Here is a 20,975-nt window from a genome sequence, read left to right as displayed (position 1 = left end):
AAGATCTCTGGGCAACGAGTTGCAGTATTTGACCACTGTCAGAGTTGAGAGAGTTTTCTTCTGAAGTTTGAATGGGATTCCTTGTATTTCAGTTTGAGACTGCTGCTTTGTGTCCTTTCAGAGGCTTGTGTATAGTATTGTGGTACAACATTGTGAAAGAAAAATTCAGTAGTATCTTTGATAGAACAGTGAGTGAACATTTGAGTTAATATATTTGTAGTTTCCCAAATGCTCAAGCCAGAAGAAACTGCATAGTCTAACCTTCAGAAGAAAAACTGTGAAGTCAGTGTCAGTAATTTCTGCATAAACTCAAATAATAATCTGTTGCAAGACAGTGTGTTTCACAGGAAGGACTCACATTTTCAAATGCCATTAGAAGTAATTGAGAAACTACATCATCCATTGGTGATTTGTTCTAGTAGTTATTTGCCTTTATCAAAAAATATAGAGAAAGCAAACTCATAATTTCACAGAAAATAAAGCTGGAAGAGACTCAAGATGCAACCCCTTCACCTAAAGCTGTGCCACTATGCCTACGCCTTTTAGAAAGGTGTTTGTCTTTTTCCTTGATAAACCCCAGTGATGGAGACTGAGCTGTTCTATGATTCTAATTATTCAAAAGTTTTTCTAGCGCCTAACTTCAAATTTCCATTGTTGGTGTTTAAGAGTGAAACTTCTTGTCCCTAGTGGTCATGGATAATTGTTTACTCTCTTCCTTACCACTACCCTTTGGACATCTGAAAATTGTTAACTCTCCTTTCAGATTTCTCTCTTTTAGGTTAGGTGACCCCTTCAACTTTTCTTGAGCAATATTTTCTGGAATTCTATCATTCTTACAGCTCTGTTCTTCCAGATGGTCTAGAATGTTCTTGAAGAGCAGTGCTTGTGACTGAAAACGTACTCCAGTAGATGCTGCACCGGCTTTTGCAGACAGCCTTTCACATGGGCAGCATGTTCGCCTTTTGCAATATTATTAGCATGTGCTCAAATCCAGTCTGCTTTAATCCTCAGACCTCTTACAGCCATGCGGATCTTTCATTCCCTATCCTTTATTCATGTATTGTTATCTAATTGTATAACTTTATTTTCCACCCTGCCTCCAACATGAATTCTGGCTTTGCAGGACAATTCTCTAACCTCTTAAATTATTTGGAGTTTGGTCATAGGCCTTTCAGTGCTTGAAACGTCTCCTATTCTGGCATGATCTCCATGTGTAATAAATATATTCTGTCTATAATGTCATGCAAGTGATTTATGAAAATGCAGTATAATAGCAGATTCTGCAGAATTTTGTTTAAAATATCCTTTCATTTTTAATGGAATAACCCAACATAGTTGGGCACAACTTCCAGCTCCAAAAGTCATTAACCTGTATATTTATTGAAGCCATGACAGCCTGCCACAGGAAAGTTGAGTATATATTTACCATATTTTTTCATGTTCCTCCCTGACACCTCCTAGTGCCTTCTGTCAGAGAAAGGACACTCAGCTCAGTGAAATCTAATTTTGAATTCTTATGGTTATTTTTCTCTCCTTATTTTCCACTGTTACATCTTGATGATTGTGATCATTTTCCCATATGAAGATATGAAGACTGTTTTTTTTCCTCCTCTTTCTGTTTCTGCTCCTTTTTTTTTTTTTTTTTTTGTTTTTTAAATAGATGTAAGAGTGTCCTTTTCCCAGTTTTGTGGAGCCTTCCTTATTTTTGACAAGTTTTCAAAAGGTGATAATTTATCAGCCCTGGGATAAAGAGGTGGCTAAAGGAAAATACCAACAGAGACTTTTCAGTGAGTCCACCTTATTTTAAATCCTCTTATTTACCTATTTTCAAGTCTGTCACTGTTTTGGTTTTATTACTCATCTCTCTGCCTCTGCTGTTAATTTTGTTAGCTCTAAGATCACAGCTGACATTTTTAGTGAGGACAGAAACAAAGATGTCATTAACATTGTGACCTTCTGAAGATTCCAGTGGAGGAATAGACCAATATTTTTCTTAATTTTCTACTACTAATAATGTAAATATAGAATATTTTCTCTTATATTTTGTCTTCTCACAAGTTATGTTTTGCCTTTCTGATTTTATCCTTAGACCATTGATACTCTAGTTCGGGATATTTTGTGCCTCTGAGTTGTTCTTTTATTCTAGGTTTGTTTGTTTTGTTTCTAACAGCACTATTATCTCTACCCAATTCTTTCTCCCTTTTTACTGACATTATGTAAAAACCTAGCACTTTCACTTCCCAGTGTTTATTGTACACTGCTGTCCTAAGCTCCATGATTTATGATGTTTGTGTTCTCCTTTCTAACTGTCTGAGGGTGGTTATTTCTGTCATCTATTTCATTGTCACTCTCAGATAAGTTACTTCGCATCTCTACCAGTTCTTCCAGGCTGGCCAGAGAGCCAGAAGACCTTTTCTTTTACTTACTTTCTTCACCTTTTAAATAAACAAAAATGCCACCAGGACGTTTCGAGACTTTTCTGCCAATCTGTTCCTGCCACCTTTCTTTCCCAGTGGTTGTCTGGGTGATGAAAGAGTTCCGCCACAAACCTGTCCTGTGCTCTTCATGGTTTTGCTGGTTGCCTAGAAAAGGCCTCATCCACCTGGACATTGTGAGCAGACCCAAAACATCATAGCATTCTTTTAGCTTCAGCATTTTAGCAGGTCTTTATTCCTCCATCTCCTGAGATTCAGAAGAATATCAGTATACCCTTGATATACAAACATATCATTTGTTTTACTTTTCAGTAAGAACTGAACAAGATACATAATCTTAAATCTGCTAAATTAAGCATTATTCCAGCAATCAAATGCTGATACCTTTTTAGTCAAGTTGTCTGTTGGTATAACTCTAATGACTTTAATACCGTTTCCTCAGCAGAGAATGACCGATATTTTCCCCTTGAAAAGAAGAAAAAATATTCAAGTCTTTTCTTGAAATCTGAAGTTAAGTTTTGATTTGAAGAACTCTTAAAACATTTGTGACGTCTTTTCTGACTCATGTAATCATTACTTTAAATTTTATATCCAGGATAATTCCTAGACCATAAATAGTAGCATTTCAGAGAAAACAAACAAACAAACACCCCCCAAATGAACAACAAACAAACAAACAAACAAAACCAAAGAAAAACACACACACCCCTCCAAAAAAAACAAAGCAAACCAAAACAACCAACCAACCAAAAAAAAAAAAAGCAAACAACAAAACCACATACACACACGCACAAAACACATGTACAAAATCAACCAAACAACAAAAAAACGCCACAAGATTATGAGACCAGAGACAAAACCCAGAGCAAAGGGAATCACTTATCAGATCTTGTGGATACTGCATTAAAAAGCAAAGAGGATTTCCCTTCTATACGATTAATTCAGATTTAATAGTTAGGTTCTTCTGCACAACTGCAGTCAATTTTCCATCACTAATGTAGAAGTTCAAATAAAATGTTCTTTCTAAAGATGAATGGAGAAAAAATATAGTAATATTAACTTCCTTAAACCTATCTTATAAGATGGATTTATGAAATGGAAATAATATAGAAATTCCTTATACTGTGGCAGGAAATACAAAACATGTGAATGGAAAGGTAGTTGCTCTGAAATAAAGACATTTCAGGAGATAGTGAATTCACTACAAAGGGATCTTCCATTAAATACTTCCTACACTTTTGTTTTAACTGGAACACCTGACAAAAGACAGGAAAAGATACATACCAAAACTGAAAACATCTTCAGAAATTTCATTGTAGAACACTTGAATGCAGCTCTCCTCTGTGTTTAATCTTTGTCCCTGTTCATTTTACCTAAAGCACATCTTGTCCTCATGTGCTCTGGAAATCAAATTCAGGAATTACATAATTGAACACAAGATGAATGAATGGCTGCCTTAAGGGGTCATCTCCTGTTCTGCTACTTCACAATAAATCTGAATGAATTCCTATTTCAATGAAAGTGGTCACTAGAGTGGAATAGAACTGAATTTCATCCCTACATTTTAACTGGAAACTTGAAAACTAAAAGTAAATTCTCAGGTGAGACAGAAAAATCTCCCAAAGGTTGTTTTGGTGCATCTGACTACTCTACAGTAATTTAGAAGTGTTTATATTTCCTTAAGTTAAACAATTAATATTTCTTCTCCTCCTCTTTTAAAATATTTTTTCTTTTTTTTTTTCTTTCCTTTAATATATATCTTTATATCTCTAGATAGATAGATAGATAGATAGATAGATATACATATATACAAAACCCCAGATATATTAGGTTTTGAGTACATAGGAGATATCAGACTTGAGGAAAAAATATGGTGTAATGGTTATAACTTTCTCCAGCATAGACGAACAAAACTGCTAACATGAAATTTGCTTGTTGTCTTATTCTTTATAACATGCCCTTCTCGTGGAAGACCATGCAGCTTTCAAGTTTTGGTGAGCAAAACATCTGTGTTGTGTATTGAGTTGAACTATGCATGATATGGGCTTGAAGATTGTTAGTGGATAGAAATTTTTTTCTATTTTTTTTTATCCTTAGGAAAACTGTATCAGCATTTTTAACATTTCACACCTTTTCTTGCTTCTTATCTAATAGGTATTCTCTCATGATTTATTAAGAAGTATAGAAGATGTATTTCGTTAAAATGTAGAGAAATCATGGACTGTAACAATGAGATATTGTATAAAAGGGTAGAGATATATTTATGCAGATTCCTGTGGAATTTTTATGTGTTTGCTGCATATAAATTAGCCCTATAACTTCACTGAGGAGAGACAAGAATAAATAAATTCTGAGAGGAGAGAAAGTCGGAGTTTTGAATAACTTGCTGAAGGAAAAACCTGAAAAAAAGGGTAACAAAAGAAAAGGGGAAAAAAATCTATTTTCTTGCATTTAGTTATGAGTACCACTGTAGTTTATCATATGTACATACTTGAAAGTGTAAAGATTGTGAGATTCATAATGTGCCAGAAATGAGTGCATTAGAGAAAACCTTTCTGTAAATTTGAGATGACTGAGGGCTCTTTTCTTGTTCTGGATTTCATTGCAAAATCTTTGTGGAATTCCTCTAAATAATAATTTATTAAACAAATTTTGCATGAAAGTATAAATGATAACAGAATTTCCTTTATTTTAGTCATCTTGAAACAGTTTAAATCAGAAATATAGCTCTATAATGATCACCCAGGCAATGTTATTGTATTTTAGGAGAATTGGTTGGGAGAAGTTTGTATAGTAGGTATTTAGAAAGAGAAAGACAATGGAATAGATGAAATAGATTGCAGAACTAGGTAACTGTTGCTGGTATGCATGCATACCTGTTAAATTATTCCACAGTCTATGAAATGAAATATATTTTTGTAAAAATATTGCTAGCTGGTTCTCTTAATCTTCATGAGTATGTGTATAATACATTAAAACTACAAAACAAAGTGTTGGAAAAGCATAAGGTTACAAAGAAGAAAGAAAAGACTTGAATATTGAAGATTAATGAAAGACCATGCATTATCTTGTAGTATACTATAGTTCCTGATAACATCAGACAAGAGAAGTGTTTATTGCGCAACTTACTGTGTGTCATAGTAGGGAAACATTTAAGGGCTAATGCATCCTACCAAATTCCTCATAGATTATCACTCCTCTAAAATCTAATCATCATCCCATTTTAAACAAAAAAGTACCCCTCCAGTTCTTCCTCCCCTCCAAACCCCAAACGTCACCTGCACATATTAGAAGCTGTAATTAATTAAATACCTGGAATTTCAAAATGCATGGACAAAAGTTATTCTCTTTCTTGTAGTTTATCTGTGAAAATATTACCTGGTCTTTATTTTGTGCTGAATTTCACATATACTTTTAAGATCATAAGGAGACGCTATACTGAGGAAATAGCACATGAAAATGGTATTCAATTGTGCATATGCCCATGGCTGTACTAAGATTGTATATGCAATTATAATATTGTCACTGACTGACTTTTGGGTTCTTAATCTTCCGTTTTAAGACTATTTTATGGCAGCTGTTTGATAGAATAAGTACTCGACATATCATTAGAAATATTTTACACAGAATAATGTTATTATCTAAAACTAACTGTGGACAAAAATGTATGTAGTTGGAAGGAAAGAAGCCTGTGCAGACCAAACAAACCTTAATGGCTTTGACTTCACAGAAGATGATATTTTCTTCACAGAATGTAAAGATCTTTACAATCTTAAGCACTATAAGATAGAGGAAAACTCATCAGTGAAATGTGGAAACAGGATGATTTTTTAAAAGGTATAGCTTTAAAACATATATCTTCTAGTACAAAGCCATTCAATGTTTATGGAACTCTTCAGTGTACCCAACAGGTCTAGCCACGTGTCTGCAGAACAAAGCTGTTGAAAGTGATTTATTGTGACAATCCTTGTGCACCAAGACAGCCAACCCCCCCTTCATTGCTAATAAACCTCACCCTGTTCATGACGCTGGAACAGAGCTGCCCGAGTTGAGGGGCCTCCTCTGAAACGGTCACTGCCCAGGGGCTGCTGATGGAGAGAGGCAGACGATACTCAACTATGAAATTGCTGTGGGACAGCAGACCTGGATGGTGCTCTCTGGTGGCTTTGCCAAGTTTTTTCAAAACCTTCATCCATAATATTCACAAAACCTTTGTCCTAATATTTCCTATAAATTCCAGGCGTGTAACAGCATTACAAGCTAATGCAGGGGCTCTACTTGCATTTTCAAGCAGCTGAAAATATCTAGCCTTTGACCATTTTCCTTCTCAAATTATTCAGGTTTACAGTAGTCAAATAAAAACGTTGTCCATTAGATCTCCTGGTTAGAAACAAAGAAACAGGTCTTTTCTTTCCTCATGCTAAGAATTCACAGTCAGACTCCAACAAGATAGCTTAAAGAAGAAATTACTTTTCATCATTTGTAAGAGAAATATTTAAAAAGCAATAAGAAATTACCATTTTTGAATCTAGATACAGAATTTAGAAAATATTGTGTTAGTACAAGTAGTTCTTTCTTTAACATAAGGTGGCAAATTGAAAAGCTTGAGCTTTTATGGCTCCTTTGAACATAGTTTAACTATTTACGAGTGTATGGGGTTTGAAACAACTCTTGGCTAAAACGTTCACATAACTGAGGGCTGCCCAGCAACAGGCACTTGAGATGGCAAGTGAAGAAAAGTACATTCCTCAGTAGAATCTGTAGAAATTATTTGATACAGTTAGAACTCAATTTCCTGAGTTGGATTTTGTCCAAGGTTCTTCAGTTGTCACCTGAAGCTTATGGGAAAAGCCACAGGATCTTTCATGAGCACAAGTTATCGTGACCTTTGCTTTGATGCCTCAGGACAGAAGATTCAGGATGGTTTCTCTTGACAAAATGCTGGCACAGTACAGCAATGGGTAACAATACTATTGATTTATTCCTTATCTGTCTTAAGTTTCTGTATTTTGTTGTTCTTGGATAAACAAAAGAGATATTCTTAAAAAAAATTAAAACTATACAAGTAATCTGGTAGACTAAAGTCAAGCAGTGTTATTTTTCAGTGGGCATTGTTAGCTAAGGAATGCAGAGCTGAGATTGAAAAAAGCTATTTCATAATGTGAATGATACTAACATTTACGAAATTGAAATTTTGCTTCCTAATGACTACAGAAAATGGTGGGGCTCTTTGATATTCAGTAGGGCAAATGTACAAAGCATTATGCCAGAACCCAGTATAATCTGCTTTCAAGGGTAAGGACAAAAGTACAAACTGAAGACCAAAAGCAGAAGATTCTGTAGAAACAAGACAGAGCAAAACCTGTCAATGGCAGTCTACAAGCGGACTGAAAAGAAAAACCTTTCTTATGAATAAGAATTGTTTGACTTTAGACAGTGTTTTCCATCTGTGGATTGCAAAGCATTTTACTAATTATAATGAAAGCATCGTAATGTCTTTTTGTGGGAAGTAAATATAATGTCTGTTTTGCATATGGGTAATGATGATACTAGTTCTCAGTCTTCAAATACTGCTCTCATCTGCTCCCTTCAAAAGCTGCAAGTTGAAATGAAATTGAGCTGTGAGGATGAAAAAATAACAAGGTTCTTGGACTGAATTCCTTTTAACCTTTCCAGATTATTTTTGTATGACAGTCACAGGAATGTGCTTACACAGGGAGGCCGCTCATTGTGTCTGGGTAAGCCATGTTAATTAGATGCAGGACTAGAGACTCATTGTGATATTATATTCCTCTTTATATGTAGCTTGATTGATATATGATGGTTCTGTTGAGCTAATGAGTCATGTGAGATGCAAACATACTTTTTTTGTTCAAATGGAGTTTAAAAAATGTCACTGCACATACTGCTGAAAGTGCTCAGGAAAGAGATGTGGTTACAGGCGAATGTAATGTGAATGTTGTTATGAATGGATGTCTGGGCTGAATCTTTCATATGTGATTTTTTTTTCACAAACCCAAAACTCTTTTCCATGAAATGCATCTATCAAAATATTAACCGATACACAATATCTGCAGATTTTTTAATCTGTGGTTTATCAAGCTTACAGACTAACATACAGTGGAGTATAATACATTCATAATATTTAAGGAGTGCCTTTTCTTGAAGGTATAAAATTAGACAAAAATTGAAAAGAAAGAATAAAATTTGTCACTTCTATTCAAGACGAGTACACTACTGAAAGCCTGTTTCTACAGTTGTACTTAAGAGAAAGGTGGGTGCTTCTGGCAAGCAGGCAAAACTGGATCAAAGTCAAAGGCTGACTAAATGATCTCTGGAGGTCACTTGCAACCTGAATTATCCTATAAGCCTTTTTGTAAAACACTCTTTCTGTCCCATACTTTGTTGCCATTACATCCAGGGCTGTGATCCCTTAGAGATTCCAGCTGGGCAGCACCGACACTCGCTAGGCCTTGAATGAGCATCACTTGGAAAACAGTGTATGATAGTGAAATTGAAGCAAGAAAAATATAGAGTGGCATGCTTTTGTTGATCAAAAGAATTTTAAAAGTTACTACTCTTAACTTCTGCTTACCAGCTATGAGCTGAAAATTGCCTTTCTGGTCAGCTGAGACACAGTAACCCTCCCTGAGAGCAACCCTACTTCATATCAATGCAACACCAAACTGCACAGCTTAAACTGCTCCTTTGGCCTCTTGTTGGTAGTGACTTTTAATTTCTGAATAGTATTTAAAGGGTGAGGCAGTATTTTCTGAAATTACTCCAGCTCAGTTTGAAAGAATCTGCCTCAGTGAGAAAGTAATTTACTTCCAAGTATCCAGATTCCAGGCACCTACCTGTCATGTAACAAACACTGAAGAACTGAGAGAAATCCTTTCAGATATTAGTCTCGAAAGATTGCCTAGAACTGTGTAAAAAGGTGAATGACCAGATTAGGATAATGTTCAGCTTATTTTTTTTTCAATTATTGCCAGTGACTTTTTCCCAGAGAGTAAATCAGAGGAGAATTTGATCCAGGCAGTTAATTCCATGGCATGATTGAATTGCAGTTAGGGTGTTTTCTTCATTTTTACCTGATTCCAGGTTGTTTCTGCCAGGACTTCAGGCTGTTTGTTAACACCTTTGTCCTTTTGCATGTGTTTAAATGCTATCACACATTGCCCTCTTCAGTCTAGATCTCTGTTCTCTCTAATCTTCCTTCAGCATTTTTTTCCCTTGTCATCTCTGTTTCTCCTTTGCTCTAAGCCTTTCCACCACTAATTTTATTCTTGAGTTCACCTTCATTTTCTCCTACTGCCCAATGTTAACATCTTTCTTCTTTCTGTTATACCTCAAATTTGTAATTTATCTTTTATCTTGAGGGGTCTGAGGGGTAATCGAGGACTTTGCAGTTGTTTTCATGGGCTGAGGGACCTAGCTCACTTCAGAGTGTGGTGTACTCTTGGACCCTATATAGTTCATAAAAGTCTGGGGAAAAAACAATGGCATTATATCCATGTATTCTGACAGCTCATTACAGAGTCCCCCCATTAATCACATGCATGATGTCTGTAACCAATGTGTGGTAACATTCTCTTAAAACAGCTGAAAGATCAGAGCCATTTTCCTTTGATAAAGGAGTTTCTGTCTCTTTCTGAACCATGAAAAAATGCTGCCTCTCTCTCAAGATATTTGATATTTGGGCACTTGAAAACTGAGCATAGGACAATAAATAAAAAGTCATTTGTCAGTTTAGATTCCCGTTGACACCAGCACTGGCATGCTCTAGATATGTTTACATACACATTCTACTCTTTCAAAGGGAACATAATATGCTTTGATCTCTAGGGAACTCTCTCGAGATAGCCCAATGGCAGTCTGTCCAGCTCTGCAGTGTTAGAACTCATTTTGCATCTAACATAGAGGAAATGTTTGAGCTTAATCACAGTTCTTGAATTTCTTGTTGGTGTTGCTACAAGTGGAAGCGATCTCAAACTGTTATTTTAAAATATGTCTGAACTTAAGCCAAAACAGAATCTTAACCATGCTGACTCAGCTTCCTCATTCTTGTGTACAGGCAATTGTTGTTTAAGCACAAATAAATTTATTCCAGATATGAATATGGATATGCACAGAGTGCATCAGGATTTATGTTTCTGGTTAGAAACAAAAGTAACAATCATTAAAGACACCAGTTCCCACTGCTGTTTATCTGTGTTTGTTTATTGTTTCTTCTTACAAGACTCTGCACCCTGGACAGTGTTAACTTTTAGTAATTGTGATGGGTTTTTTTATAATTTTCTTTTAGGTCTTGGGACTATTTTGTCATCTGATTACATTTCACCAAGGAAATTGTCCAAGATGTATTATTTTGTGAAAATAACTTGCCACAATGTATAGAAAGAATTGTTTTTACAAGGATTCTCTGAGCAGGATACAGGGAAAAAGTATATTTGGAGGACTTTGGTGTTTGGGGACATGCACGTATTATCTAAAACAAATTGATCCCAGCCTGTCAAAGGCTTTTCTCATGCTAGAATAGTCTGTGGAAAAAATCCAAATAACACAATGCAACTTTATATTGTGCTTGCCAGGATCCTGGCTCCTTGAGGGGCTGTACACCCTCACTCAGTTCCTGCTGAATTTCAACAGGAGGTGAAGATGCTCAGAGTCCTTCCTGGGACACTCAGACCCTCAAAGAAGGAGAGTGGGATACCCATAAGCCCTCTGCAAGGGTAATGTCACCTTCCTATGTGAAAGCAACCCTTGGAACAAATTCAGTTCTTTACAGTCAGTAGCTGAAATGCCATGTCTCATGGCAAACTATAGATCCTCTAGTGTTATTAATATCCTAGCTTTGGGACATACACACATTGACCTCTATTCCCAAAATGTACCTTTGAGTGCTGGAAGTATTTTGTACAAAATATAAGACAAGCGTTTTTTACACAAGGACTATCGGACATGGTGGAAGAGGGGTAATTCAGACATTCAAAATAATTTCTAGAGGCAGGTGCTCTTTGTAGTATATTGAAGTTCCTGATGCTTAACAAGATAGTGACAAATTTCACAGCCACTGGCCTCTATTTCTGAAAGAAGCTACTGATATCTTGTATCTCTATGTTTTTTTTCTCCTACTGCCCAACGTTAACATGGTCCAGTCTTAAGTCCATTCAACATCAGACAACTCCAAAGATTTCTCAGGTTGGGAACGCAAAATACCTGGGCATGCTAAAAAGACAGAATGCAAGATAAGCATATTTAGAAGTCAAATGTGAGTTGAAATCAGGATGGGCATTGAGATTTCTGGCATATAACACCAGCGGCGTTGCCGCAGTGACAGTGCCGGGGGTAACCCTTCATCTGTGGTTTCACTCTACCACACTGGGAAATACAATTAGTGTTCCGAAAGCACTGCATGCCTCATCAATGGCAACAACAGTTTTTGGGTGGAAGTGCTGCTTCTGCTGTGATAGATGGTGCAGCTCTTCTACTGCCTTTTACTTCGAGAATACTGCACGTGGTGCTCTGTCAAAGGCTTGGCTAGAGAGCAGCGCTGTGCTAGTGGGGAGACTCCCAACAGGAGCCAAAACCTGGCCAAATTGCAGAGTTGAGGAGGAAGAGGGAAATTTTCTTATGGACTCAGAAGGGTCTGAGTAGAGTTGATGCGGCACAAGATGTCACTGAAAGTTGCTGGACTGAGTGGTAGGCTGGGAGTTCCCCTGCAATGCTCAAAACCTTTGTTCCCACCTTCCTATCTGCAGCTTTTCTAAAAGCAGTGGAGCTGCTGAGCATCCAGGAAGAGTATTTGCCTTCCACCTGGGCATCAGATACAGAGAGGGAGTTGGCAGCGTATCTAATGCCTAGGGACATATGAGCAAATGCTTTCCTTACAAGAAAATCAGTAGCCCAAGCATTATCAAAGGGCAGATGTTCTTCCATGCACTCAAAATCTTAGGGTACTTGTGTTGCAGCAAAATACAGAATTGTGCAGATGGCAAATAGTGGAATATGCAAACTGAATTAAACTTAGTGCTGCAGCTTTTTCAGGCAAAGCCAATCACTATCACTGATTTCTTCTGTGCCAAGGATGTGGAATTTGATGTATTTGGTGTGTGCAGTTTGTCAGAACTTAGATGTGAAACATGGACTGTATCACACAGATGCACATTGGCTGTAGCCTCTCTGTCCTCTGGGATAATGGAAACAGAAGTTAATTTAAATTTTTTTTTTCAAGATGTGATGCTTTCACTGACTAGAAAGGGCTAGATCAAGATCTGCTGTGGGAAAAAAAGAAACAGAAACAGAAAAAGGAAAATGAAAAGAAAGAAAAAGAAAAAGAAAAAGAAAAAGAAAAAGAAAAAGAGAAAGAGAAAGAGAAAGAGAAAGAAAAAGAAAAAGAAAAAGAAAAAGAAAAAGAAAAAGAAAAAGAAAAAGAAAAAGAAAAAGAAAAAGAAAAAGAGAAAAGGAAAAAGAAAAAGAGAAAAAGAAAAAGAGAAAAAAGGTATGACAGTGTTAGTAATTAGAAGGGTTTAAATTCCAGGACCTCGTGTTCTGCAAGATTTGGTGGCACTGCAGGTGGTCAGTGTGCGTGGAAAGTATGAAAGGTGACAGCTGGACTGTAAATTTGTGCAGCTGGGCGGTTCCTCTGTTTTGTGCTTCAACAGCATTTGGTTTGGTGGCATTTTGGTCTGTGACTGGGCTCTTCATACAAATAAATGGAATGTTTTCTTTATGGCCCTGAAGCAAAGAGGCGTGTGTTTGTGCTGCATACATTATCTGAGCAAATTCAGACCCAGCATCATATTGTTACATCCAGAAGAGCTTCAGGTCACAGCAGAGTTTCAACCAGCTCCTTCCAAGATGTTTTTGGTGACTGTGTAGTGATGCCCAGGGACACAGGAGCCAGCTGGCAAAGCTTCTCACCCACAGCCTCTCAAAATCTATTTTTACAGGCTTCTGTGGGATTTGAATTAGGGTTTTTAGGCTGAAGTTACTATTTCTTGGTGCCAGTAATTGGGTCAGTTATTCCAAAGTGTTCAGCGCTTATGATTCTTCTAACAGCCTTCATAGTCATATTTTCCAGAGAGCCCAAAGACGTGATGTGTTTATGTTATAGAAAGAGCTGTCACTAATATGTTTATTTGTATCTAGGGGTTGCAGCATTATTAAATGTTCATTATTCACATAGGCTCAAGACAATATTGGTAAGGATAAAATGTTCTATGGTACTGATAAATGCTGCTTTCACATACACATCTCCAATAGATTTTTGAACTATCTGATAGGTTTCTCAGGGGAGCAGAAGCAATTACAGTAGTTACATATACTGAATTTTCTTTCTTTCTTCCTACCTGTTTGCCTCTAATAAACAGAAAACTTCTAATTTTCTTTGCACTCTGGCATGCTAGAAATTAATGGAGTAAATGCACATGCTGTTTACATTGCCAGAAACTGGCTTATACAACAGATTTTTACTCTGTAAGACAGATTTTGCTGTATTTGTGCTTTTTTCATCTCCCCCTGAGGAGCATTAACTCAAAGCAATCACAAGACACCCATCCTTGCCTGCTGCTTCTTGAATTGTTATATCTTCTTTGCTTCATGCTTCTCTATTTTTGTTAGGAGGAAAGAGCAGCAACTGAAAAAACCTAAAGGCTGCCTCCTTTCCTAAAATCATAACTATTTGATGTGAGCAAGATTAAACATGTAAAACACTCTTGTTCCCATAGAATTTACTTTCAGCAGCTGTGTTCTTTCTACTCAAATCAAGATATGTAGAGCGCTCTGCAAAGTACAGCATTGAAAAAGGAAGATGTGTACACGCTTGAAAAATCCTGAGCTGCTTGTGAAGCTATAGACACTGCATGTTTATGACTTGGTTTTCTAAGCAATCTCCAGAGCTTGAACGGATTACAGTGATATTTTAACAAGGCTTCTGGCATCCATCACCAGCTTTCACTTGCTGAGAAAGCTAAAAGATGGAAGAATGTAATTATTTCCATGTAAGCTGAATGCTAGTGGCTGATTGTCATGAGAACTTCAATGCTTTAAACTTCTTTGTCTCTTGTAAGGCAAGCAGGTAAGTCTCTCGGGTTCTCTTCCAGTATTCATTTTGGTAAGGGGGCAAGGGCTTGCAGGAGACTGGTGTCGAAGGAAAATATGTTCAGTATGAAGGCAAACTGTATTTCTTAAATTTTAAACACGCAGTATTGCACGTTGTCATTTTCTGTCTGGCAGGTTACAAATCCACTACCTATAAGCTGAAATGTTTCTGTGAAATATTATCGCTTTCAGTAGCCCGGATCTGAATTGCATTCCAAATTAATCTCTAACATATGCTTTTATATATTCTTGAAAGGGGATCTGTATGTCAGTCATCTGTACATCGTGCAATATATGTGACTAAATCTCTTTCTGTCATCTTATGATTACTTGTAGATTGATTAGTCTGGTTAAAACAACGTTATTCTATATGATAAATGCAATAATATTTATAGGATTGTACTTTACAAAGGTGATTTTTGTTGAAGAGGGTTTGGGTTTTTTTTCCTGAAAACATGATTTCCTGAACTGAGATCTTTGGGCAGCTTACGTTTCAGATGAGTTCTGCATCATTGTGGAAACACTGTGGTAAACAAGGGGTTTCCTGCTTGCCAGTGGGAATCTAACAGCATCAAAAATAGATATTTCTTTCCCTTTCACCCTTGAAAGAACACTTATTCTCTTTGAGTAATGGTACTGCTGTGCCTCTAGAGGTGAAGCTTCCTATTTGAAGACTTTTAACATAAAAGCCCTGATTATCATTTAGGAAAAAAAGAAAAAAAAAAAAGACAAGACCCTTTGACCATAAAGAGTTTTTGTTTTAATGAAGTTTTTTTGTTGTCCTCTGAGAATATTTGCTAGCTTTAAATATTATTATTATTATTGAAGGGCAAAGGTTTTACATGTTTCTCTAAGATTTTTGTTTACAAGAATGACTATCAGAGAAAAGAGTATTTGGTGATAAAATACAAATATTCGTAACTTTTTTTTGCTTTAAAATATGGTTGTTTACAGAAAGCAATTAATTTAATCTCCATTTCCAATCTGGCTATGATAATTGAAACAAAGCCTGCTGGCAGACATAATTATAAATAAACTTCTAAAATAATTAGATGTGTAATTAACAGAAGACTGAGTTATTATCACTTCCTTCACCATACAATAATTCTGCATAAAAACAAGAGAAATAGCTCTCATTAAAATCTCACAGCAGATCAATCCACAAAAGGGAGAGAGAAATTAAAACGAAGCACTCAAGGTGTGCAAACACTGTGATTAATTAATTAAAAAGAGACCAGCACCAGGAAAAAGCCTAAAACAAATGGAAACTTAAGAAATAAATCTATCGTAAAAGGTTAACGTATTTAGACTGGTTTTGGTTTGGATTTTTTTTAAAGGATATCTCAGAATAACTTGTAGATCTATATTTGTGTATATTGCTTCTGTCTTTCGGCTCTGATGAATCCTTCTGAACACCTGTGCATTATTCATTTGTAAAGTTTTCAAAATGTTAATCAATGGAGTGAGTAATTACTTAGGAAGGATGTAAAAGAGCCCGACAAAGGATGGCTGATGGACTTTGCTTTCCCCTCCATCAAGGGACATTCTCTGTCAAACTTCAGGCACTTGCAGAGCTGTTCCCAGTGACTTTCACCAGAAAGCTGCTTACAAAGATCCCTCTGCTAGTGGGAAACAGAAAACAAAACGAAACCGGCTGATGAGTCTTTTGGGAAGCAAAGAATTAAGAGGAAGGTTTTGAAAGGCTTTACCAGTCAAAATAATACTGGGATTCTGAAGAATGATGGTATTCAGAGTAGAAATGCCAGCAGTTACTTAAATCTGACTTCTGTCAAATTCCTCTAAGTGCATTTATTCAAGTACTGTGCAATATCATGCCAACACTCATACTCTGCATCTTACAGTATTTAATAATGAGTAGGTCTACTTTGGCCACTGTGCAGTATTTGTTCTAGCAGTGTCCTGTGTGTAGTGCAGTAATTAAAAGCTCTAGTTGTGAATCATAAGAATATTCAGGTTATGTTACTTTTCTTAATGCTTGGAATTTAACCCAGCAAAGGAAATTTCCACCTTCTATGAAAACGAAAAAAAAAAAAAAAGCAAGGGAGAAAGAAATTTCTGTTCTATGGTATTAAATAGTATTGTCATGTAATACACACCCGAGAGCTTAACAGAGCTGTAGTAGGACTAATTTAGCCAGTGCTTGTCTAATCCTCCATTAGCATACTATTATTTTTTTTGCCTGGTGGGTATATTGCCTGTTGAGAAATAATGTGAATATTTATTCAGCAGCAATAACTGTTGCTGCTTGAGAGCTTTTTTACTGTGTGTGAACATGCTTATCTAGAAAAGGATTTCAGGCAGATGATCACCCTTGGGATTCAATGAATTCATGCGTTGCATGTCCTATCTTAACTACATGGCTCTACAGCAAGATTACGGTTTTTCTGATGAGATTCCAGTTCAAACGCAAACACTGCAAACACATCATTGGCTCTTAGAAAATAGGACCTGTCTTCTGGAGTGGTTTAATGTACATGTGGAACTAGTTTATTTAAGCAGCATTAGAGATGCAAGTCTGTCTCCATTTGGCGCAACAGGCTAATCAGTTTTTTACCTGAGACTGTGCTAATTCTCCGAAGAACAGAGCCCAGTCCTCTTCCCATAGAAATCAGGGAGCATTTTGCTACCTAGGTCAGACAAGTAGAATCAGACCACTCTTTTTGGTGTGTAACCTGTGTTCATTGTTGATGACCCCCAAAAAATGCAACTAACACTTCGTCTTGCTTATACAAAATGGTATTTTAGGTCAAGATATCCTTTTTTTAAAACAAGCTGAGATAATTCCTTTATGTTCAATTTGTGTACTAAGAAGTTCATTTGAAGTCAGATTTTCTATTTCTTAAGAAAAAAAGATACTTAGTGTATGTATTTTCTGCAGAGAATATGGCTGTGCTACTAGCCAGGTGGTCACATTTTTGTGCATACATATTTGATACAGCTATATTGAAATGCTATTTTTACTGTTAGGGTGATGTAAGGGAAGCAGTGCTATGTTACCTATACACAGTGAATTTAAACTGAAGATAAATCTACAATGGACACGTTACTATGTGTTATTAGTAGCTACACTGATTTAAATTCAGGATGATTTCATTTAAATCAGTGAATGTAGGAGGTTTACTTTTCTATAAATTAAATCTGAATCAGATCCATTAAAATTTATTTCAGACTAATTTGTGAAAATATGAGCAAGCCCAACAATTAGTAACCACAAGCTGTAACCTTTTATCATTCCTTAGTCAGTTAGTGGTTCAGTTGTAGTAAAGCAGCATTTATTTAAAAATAAGGAGAACAACAAATCTAAAATGTTTTGCATTTTATTGGCTTTACTTAACATTGGTTGTACTATTTTTGTACCATTGCAGGTTTTTGAGAGCTATGATATCCTAGTCTCATTTGCACTGATGGGAACTAGAAAAGAACGAGACCAGTTGCCATATAGAATTTTGAAAATAATTATTACAGTAACATTATATTTAAAGTATGTTAGAAATGCTTTTTAGGGACTCTAAATATACTGCATATAGATGAAACTATGGGTACATCCTCTGTCATGCTTTTGGATATTTGTTTTGAATGAAGATCTGTTTCTTATGGTTAGATTTTTCCAATTAATTGCTTGCTGATGATCTGGAAATGCACTCGCTGAAGCTCAGACTCTCATGCATGTCTTATGGCATTTAAACTAAATAGGCAAGAAATCAATTCAGTTGTTTGTGCTGCAATTGACTGAATAGTAATTGAGACACAGGATATTGAAAGGTCAACATGAGAAATATATCCAGAAAACTTCTTTGCAAACTATTTCCACATGTGTGTGGTTGCTTCATAACAGAATTATACCTTTTATTTCATATTTTAAGTATTTTCCATGATCTGTGCATATCTTTGTATTTATGTAAATATTACTGTATCCTTTACAGGCAATACTGCTTTTAAAAATCTCATTCAGTTCTCTAATGGCAGCTACTGGAAAAGGTGCATTTTGCAAGGAATCAAGTGATGGTCTCTGTCAAGTATTAAACTACAATTGGGATGAAGGCCAATGTTTTGGTAAACAAGCTATTTCTTTTTCTCCCGGTGGCCAGGGGGTACCGTGGCAGGCAGGTGGGTGAACTGGGGAGGAGGTTTCCCCCCTGCAGCACTCAGTTCAGAGCTTGCATGGGTGTCCCTCTGTGCTGCCCTGTGCGAGGACATCTCCTGGCGACAGTGGCTGCTGAAGAGCGATGTTGGCACACCTCTGCTGCCAGGTCCCTTGTCTTCCCTGCTCCTGACACTTGCAGGGAGAATCCTGGGAGATTTTTCTGCTTCAGCTTCTTAAAGCCTGACAGCTTGTGCCCACATCTAAGTCTGCAGGGGCCTCTGCTCTGCTGCAGGCTCGGTAGGGGACAGTAGTGGCCCAGCACAGAAAGGAGCCCATCCGCTCTCACTGCCATCCCTCCCGCAGCACAGGCATCCCCACACAGACAAAGAAAGACACTGTTTCCCCATCCTCGGCCACCTCTTTGTGCTTGCTGCAGCCCTCATGCACCAGAAGGTAATACGTCATCCTTCCACTTGGTCCTTTCCTACACCCTGGACTAGATCACAGTGACAGAAGGGTCTTTTTTTTTTCTTCCCATTTGTCTCCCTGAGGACTTTCTCTTGTTATCAGGTCTCAGCCACACAGAGGAGCCAGTCTAAGATCTGAAATGGGCTTCTGCTCAACCAGTTGCCATAGCTTGTTGCATCTCCCTGTTATTTTGATGCCCAAGGTTTTGCAGTGTGGGCCCTCTCTCGTTACAGGGCTTGAACATGGAGGGATGCTGCTGGTCTGATTCAGCTGCAGTAACCGACAGGGTTTTGGTGGGATACCAGTTGTACCACTCCCCCAAGGGACAAGGGCTGACTGGGTCCCAGCTTTCTCCGGTCCTTAGGCTCACAGGACGTTCATTTTCTCAAAGAGGATAACACTACTATTGAACAGATAGAAAGGTGGGAAGAGAAAAGATGAATAGAAAATGGAATAGAAATAGAACACATGCATTAGTCAGCCTTTTCAATGCATAATAAAAAGCATTTGTATGAGATTAAATTCAATCTTTGTGTAAGTGAGAGACACTGTACTTGCTTTCTGTAAGAGGCTGAATTTTACCTTTCTAAAAAAAACCCCTACGTCTCCTACAATTTCTTTTAATAATCTGATGGCTCCTTCTGACACACCAAAGAGTTTACTTTCATTTTGAAATCACCAGTTGTTGACTTGTTTCCTTTCTATAGTTATTTTATTGCTTTGCCCTTCAGCTGCCCTTCCCTAGTACTTTTTATTATATTTTGTCTAATACAAAGAGCTTCAACACTGCTTGGTACTCCTCTTTATAAAAGCAAAGTACAAAACAAGGCACATTAAAATATTAATAATTTGCTGTCACACTTTTTAAAGATTGTATTGTTGAGGACAAAAACAGGCACCAGCAAGAATGTAAAGGGATAAAATTGGAGAAAGCCAAATAACTACAATTTATCATGTTGAAACAAACCTTTCTTTACTATGTATATGGTGAAACATATTCATGTAGACTTAATAATTTCTTTGTAAGAATTTGGGAAATATCTCCACCTCTCTTTGCTCCCTTAATCTCAATGTTCGTATGTTTTCCAGCCTTTCATCACTCTCAAGCACTTCCTGTCCCCCAATCTTGTCTCTATTTTCTCTGTTTTTCATGTTTTACTTGCCTGAGATCTTGTGCTAGCTTCCCTCTTCTGTTTAGTATTTAGTACCTCTTATATTTAGTATTTCATAAATCATTATACAAATTCAAAGGAAAAAGTAGTCTTTTTTCCCCTCATGCACTTAAATGGAACCATCTTCCTCCACAGGTTGGAAAGAGTCATTGACAGACACGCACGACTCAGCTGTGTTTCATTTCCTCCTTTTTGTCACCCCATTTCATTCAGAAAAGAAGAAAGGAATATTGGAACACTGTTTAACCTTATTATCACAGATAGATGAGGCAGCTGCCCCTTTTTCCCAGTTCCTATGTTACATGCCACAATTCCTAAGCCAGACACTGTGTCTTTGGTACCTTTTACTTTTGCATGCATTAATGTGCATCCCTATTCACGTGTAATTTCACACTCAGTTTTCTGTAGTCTCATGATCCAGAGGTCAGTGTGGGATAATTCCCTAAAAAGTGACAGAAGAGTAAAGGCAGAGATAAGTTTTTGATCTAGAAAGGGAAGAGACTGAGAGGAAATACAATGAATTTCATATACATAAAAGGTCATTGCAACAAGGAATGGCAGGGATTTTTTTCTTGATCATTGTGAATATGACAAGAAATAGTGTGTTTAACTTTGCAGCAATGGAACTTAGAAATACACTTTTTCAGTTATAGTAGTGAGGCACTGGAATAAATTACCTTTTAAAAGCAT

The 20,975-nt window shown here is 36.9% G+C and overlaps 1 protein-coding gene across 12 annotated transcripts in view; it reads left to right on the top strand.

The window, feature by feature from the left end:
• The window catches only part of TUNAR (TCL1 upstream neural differentiation-associated RNA), a 175,543-nt gene that overhangs the window by 115,215 nt on the left and 39,353 nt on the right, over positions 1-20,975 (top strand). For 3 of the 12 annotated variants that reach the window (XR_010472796.1, XR_010472799.1, XR_010472791.1), the window contains one exon: positions 4,408-4,429. The exons of 4 other annotated variants lie outside the window; for them this stretch is intronic. The gene's annotated coding sequence lies outside the window, so the exon portion shown is untranslated. Of the gene's footprint in view, positions 1-4,407; positions 4,430-9,487; positions 14,518-18,484; positions 18,615-20,975 lie in introns of those variants that run through there. 5 more of the 12 variants (XR_010472797.1, XR_010472793.1, XR_010472792.1 and 2 more) reach the window with 4 other exon arrangements.

The sequence above is a fragment of the Columba livia genome, chromosome 5 (genome assembly GCF_036013475.1).
Source record: "Columba livia isolate bColLiv1 breed racing homer chromosome 5, bColLiv1.pat.W.v2, whole genome shotgun sequence".
In the NCBI taxonomy this organism is placed as follows: Eukaryota; Metazoa; Chordata; class Aves; order Columbiformes; family Columbidae; genus Columba; species Columba livia.
Note: the sequence above shows the minus strand (reverse complement) of the source record. Positions and strands in the feature narration are given on the sequence as shown.